Source organism: Phocoena phocoena, chromosome 2 (genome assembly GCF_963924675.1).
Source record: "Phocoena phocoena chromosome 2, mPhoPho1.1, whole genome shotgun sequence".
In the NCBI taxonomy this organism is placed as follows: domain Eukaryota; kingdom Metazoa; phylum Chordata; class Mammalia; order Artiodactyla; family Phocoenidae; genus Phocoena; species Phocoena phocoena.
In genome coordinates this window covers 67,239,087-67,253,607 of record NC_089220.1, presented here as the reverse complement: position 1 = coordinate 67,253,607, position 14,521 = coordinate 67,239,087, and the positions used below count along the sequence as shown (strand labels likewise).

The following is a 14,521-nucleotide window of genomic DNA, read 5'->3' as shown; positions in this document are numbered from 1 at the left end:
GACCATGAGTTGATGATGACAATCCAAAAAGGAAAGTTCTAAATAGAAAAAGAGTGCAAAAAATGTAGCTGTAACACACAATAACAATGACTGTAATAGGATAGGTTTAACATTTTATTTTGATACATAATGTTAACACACATGGGTACTTTGCTTTTTTATTAAGTAGACATCTGTTTATAAAGTATATGTACTTACTTGTCGCCACCTGGGTAAGGAAAGCAACTCACAGACCTGTGAGTAATCAAATAGTCCCAGACAATGGAACTGTGGGCTGCTCACATACAATAACCAAGGAGAAGGTGAGGACGACAGCACGTTCTGAGAACTAATTAGCCAACTCTCCTAGAATCCTGCTAACTCCACAGACTCAATTCCTCCTCGTCTAGGAAGTGAAGCCTTCAGGTGACTGAATAAATGTAACAAAATAATATATGGGTGGGAATACATGAATTGTCAAAATTGCAAAAGTCCCCATCAATGTATCAAACAGGACAACAGGTTATATACTGCTGCCCAAGTGAGAATGAAAGCCCATGATTTTGAGGAAAGACATCAGGTTGCAAAAAATTAAAACCCATGAGACATTTAGGTTGCTTCCATGTCCTGGCTATTGTAAATAGTGCTGCAATGAACATTGGGGTGCATGTGTCTTTTTGAATTATGGTTTTCTCAGGGTTTATGCCCAGTAGTGGGATTGCTGGGTTGTATGGTAGTTCTATTTTTAGTTTTTTAAGGAACCACCATACTATTCTCCATAGTGGCTAAATGTCCATCGACAGATGAATGGATAAAGAAGATGTGGTACATATATACAATGGAATATTACTCAGCCATAAAAAGGAACGAAACTGGGTCATTTGTAGAGACGTGGATGGACCTAGAGAGTGTCATACAGAGTGAAGTAAGTCAGAAAGAGAAAAACAAATATCGTATATTAACACATATGTGTTGGAATCTAGAATAATGGTATAGATGATCTTATATGCAAAGCAGAAATAGAGACACAGACGTAGAGAACAAATGTATGGACACCAAGGGGGGAAAGCGGGGGTGGCAGGGGTGGGATGAATTGGGAGATTGGGAATGACATATATACACTATTGATACTACGTGTAAAATAGATAACTAATGAGAACCTGTTGTATAGCACAGGGAACTCTACTCAATGGTCTGCAGTGACCTAAATGGGAAGGAAATCCAAAAAAAAGAGGGGATATATGTATACATATAGCTGATTCACTTCGCTGTACAGCAGAAACTAACAACATTGTAAAGCAACTATATGCCCCCCCCCCAAAAAAAACCTATGAGAAACCTATGACTTAAGGAGTCTTACAGACATAACAGAAAGGAAGCTCAGCTGGTGATCCGTGGCCTGGTGACAGTCCCCTTGGACCACCAAAGCAAGTTTTGAGTCCTGACCAAGAATCAATTGATCAAACACCCAGTTCCAATAACCTCAGCTGGACTAAGATGACATTTCTTTTTCATTTCAGTCTGATCAGATTTTTGAAAGCCCAGAAAAGATTAAAAATAATATTACAGAAAGCCTAGGAGGATACCAAAATAAATAAAGCAATGATCCAAGGAAGCAGAGGGCAGGAGGCTCCAGATTTTGTGGGGACTGACGCTTTTACAATGTGCCTTCTTTTTCTTAAATAGGGTCACACAAAGTAAGGTATAAAAGTAAATATACCTTACTTATAAAAGTAAGGTATAAAAGTATAAAACTAAATATGCATCTAGACAAAAGAAGGAACCTTGTAAGAAGCTGTACAAGTGAAGAAGCTGTACAAACTTCACGAAAATGAAGTCTGCTCTCACTGATTCCATTCAACAGCCTTCCAAAAGAGGTCTTAGCCATAGGAACAAGGAAATAAAAATCATACAGATTACAAAGGAGCAGATATAACTATCTTTATTTACAGTTGACAAGATTATCTTCACAGAGAATCCTAAAGAATCAATTAAAAAAAAAAAAGCTATAAGAATCGATAGGTGAGTATACCAAGGTTGCAGGATACAAAATCAATTGCAAAAATCAGGGACATCCCTGGTGGCCCAGTGGTTAAGACTCTGTACTCCCAATGCAGGGGCCCAGGTTCGATCCCTGGTCAGGGAACTAGATCCCACATTCATGCTGAAACCAAGAGTTTGCATGCCACAACTAAGGAGCCCTCGAGCCACAACTAAGGAGCCCGCCTGCTGCAACTAAGACCTGGTGCAACCAAATAAATAACTAAATATTTTTAAAAATTCAATTGTATATATTAGCCATGAACCACTGGAAACTGAAATTTAAAAACTATAACATTTACAAGTATGTTATAAAACATAAAAAATGATAACTATCATGAGACATCACTACATACCTACTAAATGATTAAAATTAATATAACTGACAATATCGAAGGTCATAGAGGATGCAGAGCAACTGGGAATACAAAATGATGTAACCACTCTGGAAAACAATTTGGCAGTTTCTTTTAAAGTTTAACATATACTTACTATATAACCCAGTGATTTCATTCCTAGGTATTTATCTAAGAAAAATAAAAACATATGTCTACACAAGGACTTGTACATTGAACATTCACAGCAGTTTGTATATAATGGGCAGAAACTGGAAAGAAACCAAATTTCCATCAACTGGTGAATGGATAAACCAATTATGATATGATCAAATATTATTCAACAATAAAAACGAATGAATTGTTACACACAACATGGATGAATCTCAAAAGCATTATACTAAGTGAAAAAAAAAGTCAGACACAAACACCTCATATCGTATGATCCATTTATATGAGGGTTTGGAAAAGGCAAAACTCCTAGGACAAAGAGATCAGATGAGGGGCTGGGAACAGGGAGAGAGGACTGACTATAAAGGGGCATAAAGGAAATTTCTGGGGTGATGGGAATAGTCTATATTATGATATAGGTTACACACCTGAATACACTTGGTAAAACTCACTGAACTATAAACTCTAAAAGGGTATATCTTATTGTCAGTGAGTTATACCTCAATAGACATGACATGGAAGGAAGAAAGGAAAGAAAGAAGGAAGGAAAGAAGGGGAAAGAATGAAGAGGAAAGGAAAGAAAGAAAACTGGATTGGATAGTTCACAGGATCTCTTGGAAAGTTGGAGAAACCAGCTTTGTAGGCTATGTAGCCAGCAGTCATGTCCAAAATCATGCTGGGGTGACAGTGAGGTAATGACATCATTGCTCATACTGGGCAGAGACACTACAGCTTCCACCACTACCCCAAAACAGCGGACACTAGGCCCTGACCCTCAGGTGCTTGCCCCCTGTTGCCTCTAGGAATGAATGCTCTATCTCCAGAAATGGATTTTTCTTGGTGTCCCTGCTTCTTCATGTCACGATTTAGGTCTGGAGTGGAGACATCTGATTGGCAGAGCCTAGGTCATATGCCCACTCCTCAACTGCATGTGAGACTGGGAGAGAGAGTACACAACACTTTCAGCTTCTGCAGAGACACAGACTCTGCACCGCAAGGTGGGGAACTCCTCTAACACAGGAAGCAGGTTCCCTACTGTCTCTCCAGCATAATTCTGGAAGAGTAAAAAATGTGCACTATGCCTCCCACATCATGACACTGATGAAGAATTTTAGATGAATGCCCAGTGCCTGACCCTGATCTGTCTTCCTAACTTCAGCATCCTCTCGCCCCACCACCTGACTGGCTCTAAGGAATTGTCACTGCCCCTTGCAGGTTGTTCATTTTCATGGACTTGGCTATGCTCTAAATGTCCTCCTCCCCCATCTCCATCTAAGGAGCTCCTACTCATTTATCAAAACCCACTTCAGGTAAGCCTTACCCAAATCTATGGGCAACACGAACCAGGCCTTTTCTATATTCTGCTCTACGATAGAACTTAGCAGGTACGAAATTAATAGATGCTTGGTAGATGGGAACTGTCCTTCTCCAAAATAAAAGAAGAGAAAGACGTACTTTTAAAATAAAATAAAATAACTAACATTTAAAGCTCTACTCATAGTCAAAAGTTATAACAACATTTTTTATGTTTTCCAGAAATTCTGAACCAACAGATGACCTTTGGCCCAGTATCCTTATTCCTCACCTTGTCCTGAAAGATTCTCCCTTAACAAATGAGTAAAGTTAAGACATATCTGCAAACTCTCCCTAAGCCAAGAAACACAGAGCAATGAAACACCCTCAGATCCCAAAGAGGCCCAAGACCAGGTCCAGTCTAAGCCTGAAGCCAAGATGAAAACACGGTATACAGCTGACATTTGCTGTGAAATGCTTCTCACTGACAACTAGCAAAGTCAACAATTTGATTGCAGATCCTAAATTACTCTTGCAAAACAAACAAACAAATGAAATATAGCTAATAGATACAGCTGACCTGAAACAGAAATAACTGCCTTAGTCACTTCTGTCCCCACTAACTGACCAGGCGACCAGCGTGAAGGATGGTAGTCCCAGGGCACAGCATTCTGGGGATGGCGCCCACTGGAAGCCCATGAATGCCTGCGGGGGAGGCTAGATCCCACAGCCTCCCATATTTCACATCCCCTGGCTGTCACTGGTCTTGTGCTAGGTGAGAAGTCACTGACCCATCAACTCCATTTCACCTGGACCTCAAGTCAGCTTTGTGCTCATCTCTCTGTTTGGACATTCTTCCCTCTACAAAGATCCCTTCACAGCAATTTATTCTGACTTCCTTGTTTAAGATGGCAGCACGCCCTTTGCTCTCTTTCATCTTTGCTTTTCCCTCTACAGTAGCCTTCTGAGCACATAAGGGTTTTGAATCTCTTATTTGTGCATTTTTACATTTTCAATTCCATTGTTAAGGCTGCATGAAGTCTATTATGAAGTCCCTCCCTCCCCCAACACATTTGTTAATTTCAAAAACTGACAGGCTGCTAGCAGAAACTGATGGCCAAGGAGCGGTAAGAAAAGGGAAATCTGAAAGAAAAATGTGTTCGGCCTAGGTTAAATGAGTCACAGTGGGCATCCAGAGCTGCTGCAACCACCCTGCCACACCTTGTCCCACTTCAACAAAGATCACCCCTACTTGTCCACCTCGTGGGACCTGAGAACAGCTCCCAGGGGCAAGAGAGGCCATCCCACTTACCCAGCTCCCAACAACCATTCCTAAGGACTTTCAGAGTAGAACATTTAAAAAAAATTTTTTTTCCACAAGGGAGAGAGTCTGAAATCATTAGCAAAGGAAAATCCCAAGAGATCGCATAGCTTTCCCAAACAAACTCTCTAGACTTGGGAACACGTACTGTACCCATTTTGTACGTAGAGAGAAAAACGTTTTATAACCTGACAAAAAAGTTACATAAACAACACTATCCCCTTTGTTGGTTTCTTTTTTTAAAAGGATTGTTTTGAAAATAGATAATTTTACTGATCCAGGAGCCAAGAATTGTTGTTCTGTCTTGAGCTGTTGGATGCCCCTTCTGGCAGGACTGTTTGTTTGCCTAAGATTATGCGTGCTTGCTGGGGACATAAAAATGAGCTCCTCCAAGCGCTTGGGATTGGACAGAGCTGCACCTGCGTGGAGCTTGGTGCATGTTGGCCCCGGCTCTCAAGGAGCACCAGCTTGCTCTCACCCACTCAACTTAGGATTTCCTCAAATCAAAGCTTTTTCTTATTGAGGCTACAGAGGTGGATGAGAGTGCAGGGTTGAGGCTATCTTTACATGCAGCCTGACCAGGTAGATGATACTCAGAAAAGGAACATACAGCCTGACAGTGTCCAGAGCAAGCAGGCAAAGGGCAAGAAAAGAGAAAAGGTCAACTCAACTGCCAGGTAAAACACATCAAAATAGAGCTAATTATCTTGAGGCTAGTATTTCTGGTAAAAGGACATACCAAGAAAAGTAATGAAGAAAGCTCCAAGAGAACATTGGTTGTAAACAAGTACACTGCACAAAAATCTGGTTCCATCCCTGCTCAATCTCAAATGAGATGTTTCAGATGAACCTGAGGAAATAGTTACGGAATCCCCGCTGCTCTAAAGTATGGTTGCTCTTTTGCAAAATAATAGGGTACGACCTAGCGGGAAGGAAACGAACAGTACATAATGCTTATGCTTCGTGTATGTAAATCTGCTTGAAATAGAAGTACAGAAACTTCTCCTACAAATGGCTGCTCCTCAATCTAAAAACACAGAACGAGTGACTCTAAGAAAGAGGACCAAAGCTAAACTTCCTTGCAATGAGAATGCATCCCATGGATGCACTCTGTGAGGCAGATATCTGAAAAAAAATTTCTTCTGCTACAATCACAAGCCTCTGTGGTTTGAGTTTTCTCCTCTTTAATTATGTCCACTCAGAATAGTAATTTTGACATTAAATGTTCTTCCTCAAGAAAACGATGAAAAACAAGTTTTTGAGAAGTTATACGTGGTGTGTAATGCCACACAATGTTTTTAAACCCACAATGTCAGTGTTCAGTTTTTCCATGCAATACCACCTCAAAAATATCCAAGTCCTTTCCTTAAATATCGAAGTTTCTCAGGGTGGAAACTCATTCACTGCCCTGATCCCAGTACCAACCACAGAGCCTGACTCATAGTGGCGCTCAAGAAATATTAGTTGAATTATCATTAATATGAACAAACGTACACAAAGTTACAACTATCTACTTCCAGTTTCTGGACAATGCCTTTCCTACAAATGCTGTCAGCAGAGTAATGTTTTGAGCAGAGGGGAATGTTTTTAAATTGGCACATCAATATTTAAAGAAGGAGTGGAGGGTCTATACTTGTTGATTTACAAAAACACATTGATTTTATTCATTTTGAGCTGAGAATCAACTTGGGAACATGAGAGGAGGTAGAAATGTGGGCATGTTGATTCTTGAGAGACCCTGCCAGTCAGCGACTGCTGTACCTCAACACAAATGCATTCTTTGCTATTTTTCTTGGAAAATGATGAGAGAGGGCAGTGAGCGTGTCTTATCAGCTTCCAGGTGTAGGCAGTCCGCCCAGCCGCTTCAAACAGGGAAGGAGGGATGGGGAGGGACAGCCAGTAATGGAACCCAGGATGCGCCTGCTGGGGCAAGAGCCTTTTCAGATACAATCCCCGATTATTCCCATGTCACCTGGACTTCCCACTGTTTCCTTTGATTTTTAAAATATCCCAAGCAACACACATAAGGGAAGCTTTTGTTTACATTAGAGAGGAAATAACTGAAAACAAACAACTAGGCTGCACTATTTCTCACTCTTTCAAACCTGTTAACCCTTGTGATGGGAATGATTGAAACAAAAGAAAGAAAAGAAAAACAATCATCCTCCAGTTGAAAGCAGACATGCCTTCTATGAGGATTTGATCATTAGGCAGTGATTAAAGTCTATTTTACACTGATCTGAAATCATCTACCTCTCCCTTCTTCCCTAGTGTCCAGGATGAACATTTCTTTCCTGTGTCCCTTTCACGTGTAGTAAATTTGCTGGGGAAGGATGGCACATTTCTGACTCTTCCCTGTCCTCTTAGTTTTTGGTCCTTATGTCTTCCATAGTTGTCACTGAAGCACTGGCTTTTCCCTAGGGACTCCTCTTCTGAACGTATTATTTTTCTGACACCTTTTAAGTGGCTGTGCCCTTTCACACTGAGAAAAAGCTGTTCTGCAGCCTTCCTCTCCAACAGTTTCAAAACCTATAAAAACCTTCTGAAAACAACAATATTTTCCTTGATATGTCAACAAAGTCTAGCAGTGACACACATATGGTACTGAATTTTGAGCTGATGATTCCCATGTGTGAGTTACTACTGAATTTTACTCTCCTGAGTTCTCAGAGGTATTTTGCTATTTTCTGCAGTGTTGAGATGAGTAGCCCTCTTCCAATCTCAGTTAAATTCTCAGAAGGCACTGGAAGTCATGTTCCTTTCCTCTCTAAAATCCCTGGAAAAAGTCTCCTTAATTAGTTTCTCAATATCAGTTGTTGAAAAACATTCTGTAGCTCTGGACTACAAAATAGTTGGGCAATGTGATATTTGCTACATAACAGGTAGAAGAAAATGGCAAGGAACAGTATCAAGGCTTTCTGGAAATTTTTAATACAATTTGCAGGACAAGACTTTGAGAGCTACTAATTACATTTGTTCATTTGTTCACACATATTTTGAGTGCATATTCATTGTCATACATTGTGCTAGGAGCTGGGGAACAGCTTCTGTGATTCATCTGCCAACATAAAAATCTTCCCCAGCATTTTCTGATTGCACGTGTGAAATTCAGAGTGCTCTGACTTCATCAACGCAACAATATTGTGGTGTAATAGATTTTATTTAATCAACAATATGCCATCTCCTTTGGGAGTACAAGTTTGCACATTTCCAGACACCGGGGAAACAGCTTTCTCCTTAAGCTACTGAGATTGTCAAGATACTCTGAAACTGCCCTGTTGTGTTGACTGTATACAGACTAGAATACAAACAACTGACCCAGGCCCATTTGGAGCATCAGCTTGGTAACAAGGACTGAAGTCTAAGACCAACAAGGGACATGTAGCACCCAGCTCATGTAAGGGCTCTGCCAGCAATACTTTCTGGTAACACAGAGCTTCACAGTGCCAATAAACTCTGCCACACAGGCAGTATACTGTCCAAAATACATAGGTCATCCAAAAAATATGAAGTCAAATTAAGAAGATCAGAATTCCCTTTGAAAGGCCAGCAGACAGCATGGCACCAGCATGACATCAAGCTCCAGACCAACATCAACTTCTATAAAATCAGTGGTAGCATCTAACCTCTTCTGGTACAGGGCAAAACTTGGACCTACCACAGATGCCACATCTGACTTCTCCAGCAGTTCCACTAGTGTCACCTTTCAGCACCCTGGATATTAAATACAAGGACAGATCCAGATTCACTTAAATCCTGGGATGTAATTGGTCTACCAAAATTAAAGCCATATTTATTGCAGTATACGCCCACAGAACGGACAGCAACAACACCAAATCATTCCAGCATAACCTTTGGGAGGTTAGTGGCTTCTGGATGGTGGTTACAGAGGTGATACACACACACACACACACACACACACACGTGCAATTTCTAGCTAGCACAACATCAATTTCACATTAGTATCTTAGAAAGAGAAGCAGAAAGTTCGGGTTGGGTTTCTAGGTAGATTATTTTGGGGTGGGGAGGGCGGGCGAATCTTAATCTCTTGCTCTACTAAACACCTCCCAGCTCTTCTCCTCTGCTCCTCACTGAAACAGCTAATGAGTGAAAGCTAATACTGCAGCCAACAACAGAATTGTCAGATCATGAGGACAAAAACATAACAGCATATCTCTGCTATTTGACTTTTTTCCCTTGAGGAATCTGAAAAATAGTCACTCACTTACCTGGAACAGAGTAAGAACTCCTCTCCAAGTTTCCAGGTCTTCACCCAAAGGCCCTTCTGCTAGATAAGGGCAAAGGAGAGAGTTTTAAAACTAAGCCAGCTGAACTACTTAACTGATGAGGCATTCCCAGTAAGGCCTGCAACCTATAACATTTAGTTGTAGGTTACAAACTAGGAAATTAAGGGCTCTCAGCTCCGTGCTATCTGCGGGTAAAAGAAAGCACGCTAATTAGACATCATGCCTGATTGTATTCAGGTGCTCCATTTAGAATCATAGTCCTTAATCAAAAAGTGAGGGGGTTCGTTTTTAAAAAATCATTCCAACAGAGTGAAGTTCAGTACAGAAAAGAGATGGGAAAAATGGAAAAACAAGTTCACAAGCATGGTGTGTTTAGCTTGTATTGAATTCATAATTTTGAAAAACCGGTGTATGACATTTCACTGCATAAATCCCAAAATGATAGCAATGTTAATATGTAAATGAAAAAGTCCCAAGGAAAGGGTGAGCTGTAAATTCCGTTAGAATTCATCTAGTTCATCCACCCCAACTTTATAGATGAAAAGAACAGAAGCCATGTCTACGGATTAGTAAAACCATGGGCAATGCAGGCTGTAGTCAAGCGAACACAGCAACCCTAATCCTGCAGAAAATCTGAGGACCTCTGAGACAGCCTCCCCACGACACTGGCTCTGCCATCTTTCCAAAACTACGTCTGGTTAGTGGAAGACTTGAAGATGGTCCAGAGAAGAGAACAAAAGTTCCTGGAAGAATAGAAAAAGGAGACACAAAGAAAGATGAGAAACAAATGGAAGTAGAGCAAAGAATGCTGTGGAGGATGACATTGCTGGGTAATGGTTTCTCTGATATCCCCACAGGGTAAAGATAGGCCTCGCTTTGCATGTAAGGAAGTTTTTAACCATCTGAACTATTTTTAAATATTTACTTCGGCAGCATTAAGTACATTCACATTGTTGTGCTACCATAACTGCATCCAAAGAACTCTTTTCATCTCGCGAAATTGAAACTCTTTATCCATTAAACACTGATTCCCCGTTGCCCCCTCTCCCCAGGCCCTGGCAACTACCATTCTACTTTCTGCCCTACCAGTTTGACTACCCTCGGTAGTCAATTCACTGAAGTCAATTCACTGAAGTAGAATTATACAGTATTTGTCCTCTGTAACTGGTTTATTTCACTTAGCATAATGTCCTCAAGCTAAAGGATTTTTTTTGGGGGGGGTACGCAGGCCTCTCACTGTTGGGGCCTCTCCCATTGCAGAGCGCCGGCTCTGGTCGCCAAGGCTCAGTGGCTATGGCTCACGGGCTCAGCAGCTCCGCGGCATGTGGGATCTTCCCGGACCGGGGCACGAACCAGCGTCCCCTACATCGGCAGGTGGACTCTCAACCACTGCGCCACCAGGGGAAACAGCTTTCTCTTTAAGCTACTGAGATTGTCAAGATACTCTGAAACTGCTTGGTGTCCAGGATGAAAACTCCAGGGAAGCCCCAATTATTTTTAAGAAGGCATTTAACTAGTATTAGTTGAGGGTGCTGACCAGCTGTTTTCCATCTTCCCTAAGAACAAAGAAAACCAGAGAAAATGAGTTTAAATGGCAAGGGTAGAAAAAGCTGTCAGATGCTGGAATATAAACTCATGTAAAGAAAAGACTATGCTTTTTCTTTAGCACTTACAGAAGTGCTGTAAACAATGAATTAACATATTTAATTTGACTTATTTCCTTACGATAAGATCTCTTAAAATTATTAAATTAATTCAACAAGCCCTAATTGAGCCTCTGATCGTAATGGTGTGGAAAGTACTAAAGAAATAGAACATATTGTCCTTTTCCTTGAAAAACATACAATTTATTCCAGGAAACAGTATAACTTTCTTCTAGTTCTTACGGTACTTACCATCTCTGCCATAAGCTAGGGATGGCAAATAGCTTTCAATTTAAGCACCAACTCATCAACTGTTAGAGACTGCCAAAAACACTGAGATGAATTATGTGCCCAAGACTGGGTCACAGAAAAGACACTGTAATTAGTTATTGTTGTTTGTTGTGGGTCCAGAAGGGACAAGCAAGGGTCGAAGTGTCGTATTCTGGCCATTCCTCTCAAAACCCTTGTAATTTGTTATGCATTCGTGAGTGCTTAACACCCATCAATATTTGTTTCATGTTTGTCTCTCCAGCTAAAATGAGCTTCACCATAGTCATTGGTGCTGTAGCTTCTATTGGGTTGGCCAAAAAGTGCCTTCTGTTCTTAAGTAAAAACAAAAGACACATTTTTCATTTTTACCAAGAACTTTATTGAACAACATATTCACCCTCTTTCCCACTACGTTCTGCCATTTTTCAGGCAACTTCATAATTCCATCTCCCCGAAACTGTTCCAGTTGCCTTTTACAGTCTTCCTGGGAATTGAACTTTTTCCATTAAGAGGATTTTGTAAAGACTGAAATAAATGGAAATCTGAAGGTGCAATATCTGGTGAATATAGCTGATGAATCAGAACTTCCCAGCCAAGCTGTAACCGTTTTTGCTTTGTCATCAAAGAAACGTGCGGTCTTGCGTTGTTACCCTGATGGAAGATTTTGTGTTTTCTGTTGACTACTTCTGGATGCTTTTCGTCGAGTGCTGCTTTCAGGTGTTCTAATTGGGAGCAGTACTTGTTGGAATTAATCATTTGGTTTTCGGGAAGGAGCTCATAATAGAGGACTACCTTCCAATCCCACCATATACACAACATCACGTTCTTTGGATGAAGACTGGACTTTGGCGTGGTTGCTGGTGGTTCATTTCGCTTGCCCTATGATCTCTTCCATTCCACATTATTGTATAGTATCCACTTTTCATCACCCGTCACAATTTGTTTTAAAAACAGAACATTTTCGTTACATTTAAGTAGAGAATTGCAGGCAGAAATACAGCCAAGAAGGTTTTTTTCCCTTAACTTATGTGGAACCCAAACATCAAAGTGATGAACATAACCAAGCTGGTACAGATGATTTTCAATGCTTGATTTGGATATTTTGAGTACGCCGGCTATCTCCTGCATGGTATAACATTGATTGTTCTCAATTACTGTCTCAATTTGATTGCTATCAACTTCAGCTGGTCTACCCCACCTTGGAGCAATGTCCAGCGAGAAATCTCCAGCACAAAACTTCACAAACCACTTTTGACACGTTTGATCAGTCCCAGCACTTTCTCCATACACTGCACAAATGCTTTTTTGCGTTTCAGTTGCATTTTTACCTTTCTTGAAATAATAAAGCATAATATGCTGAAAATGTTGCTTTTTTCTTCCATCTTCAATATTTAAATGGCTACACAAAAATTCACCAATTTTGATAAGTTCTTTTTTAAATGCACACTGATGTGACAGCTGTCACAATACAATCTAACAAAATTGTTTCGAATGAAGTTAAAGACAACTAAGGGCTACTAAAGCCATCTTACAGAAAGAAACGAATGAACATTTTGGCCAACCCAATACATATTCAGTATGCCCACAAAATAGCACAGTACTAGGAACTATATAAACACACAACAATGTGACAAGAAATAGTTAGGGAGAGGGCTTCTGGGAAGATGGCAGAATAGGAAGCACCAGGAATCTCTCTCCCCACCTAGACAGCAATTGCACCAGCAGAATCTTGTCTGATGTAACCATTTTGGAATCCTGGAGCACGCTGAAGTTCTGCAACCTCCAGGGGAAGACTTGGATGGGAAATTGTGGTCCATTTCAGTCCATTGCAGCTCATACCACAGTAGCAGCTACCTATCTCTCACCTTCAGCCATGTGTCAGGCACTTGTGCATGTGTGCCTGGAGCAGGTTGCACACAGCGTACAGGAGTTAGGGTGGGCAAAAAGACCCTGTCCTCCAAATACCAGTGACCTGTGCTCTGCTTGATTGCTGACTGCTGATTGGGCAAACGAAAAGGTGGGCAGCCATTGTTGTTGCACCTCCCCCCCATTATTGCAAACCCCTCTCCTTGTGGCTAAAGTGATTCCTATGGGATTTAAAAGGCTAGTGCCCATCCCCTTATCTCTGTCATCTTTCTTTTTTAATCCTTTTAGGAACCAGGTATTAGCAAACTAGGATATTCACAAATAACTGTATGTATGGGGGAAATTAGAAAGTGACTACATGTGCCCAGGGAAAGTCTCACAAAAGAGAGAGAAAAGGGCTGAGAGAATATTTGGGGGAAAAAAGTGGCTGTAAACTTACCAAATTTGATGAAATATGTGAATATAAGTATCCAAGAATCTCAATGAACTCCAAGTAAAATGGACTTGAAAAGACCCATACCAAGGCACATTATAATCAAACTTTTGAAAGACAAGAATCTTGAAAGCAGCAAGAGAGAAACACTCATCACAGTCAAGGGATCTTTAGAAAGATTATAAGCAGATTTCTCATCAGAAACTTTGGAGGCCAGAAGACAGTGGGTCGATATATTCTAAGTGCTCAAAGAAAAAAATTAATCAAGAATCCTGTCTTTTGAGGACACAGGGAGGGGGAAGGGTAAGCTGGGACAAAGTGAGAGAGTAGCATAGACATATATACACTACCAAATGTAAAATAGATAGCTAGTGGGAAGCAGCCGCATAGCACAGGGAGATCAGCTCAGTGTTTTGTGACCGCCTAGAGGGGTGGGATAGGGAAGGTGGGAGGGAGATGCAAGAGGGAGGAGATATGGGGATATATGTATATGTATAGCTGATTCACTTTGTTATACAGCAGAAACTAACACACCATTGTAAAGCAACTATACTTCAATAAAGATGTTTAAAAAAAAAAGAATCCTATGTCTGGCAAAATGGTCCTCCAAAAGTGAGGGAGAAGTTAAGACATTCCTCTGTAAACAAATGCTGAGGGAGCTCATGACCACTAGACCTGCCCTGAAAGATATGCTCAAGGGAGTCCTGTAGGAGGAAATGAAAGGACACTAGACAGTAACCCAAAGCCACATGAAGAAATGCAATCTCAATAAAGGTAAATACATGGGCAATTATAAAAGCTGGGATTATTGTAACAACTTATTAAACTCTGTCTTTTCTACACAGTTTAAGAAGCTGATACATTTAAAAAAATTTTGTCTAAAAGCTAGTATTATTTTAACTTTGGTTTATAATTCCACATTT

At 40.6% G+C, this 14,521-nt stretch overlaps 1 non-coding gene across 1 annotated transcript; it reads left to right on the top strand.

Moving 5' to 3' along the window:
- Positions 1-2,053: 2,053 nt before the first annotated feature.
- TRNAG-CCC (transfer RNA glycine (anticodon CCC)) lies at positions 2,054-2,125 on the top strand. Its single transcript has one exon. It is a non-coding gene; the product is annotated as a tRNA-Gly (tRNA).
- Positions 2,126-14,521: the final 12,396 nt, after the last annotated feature.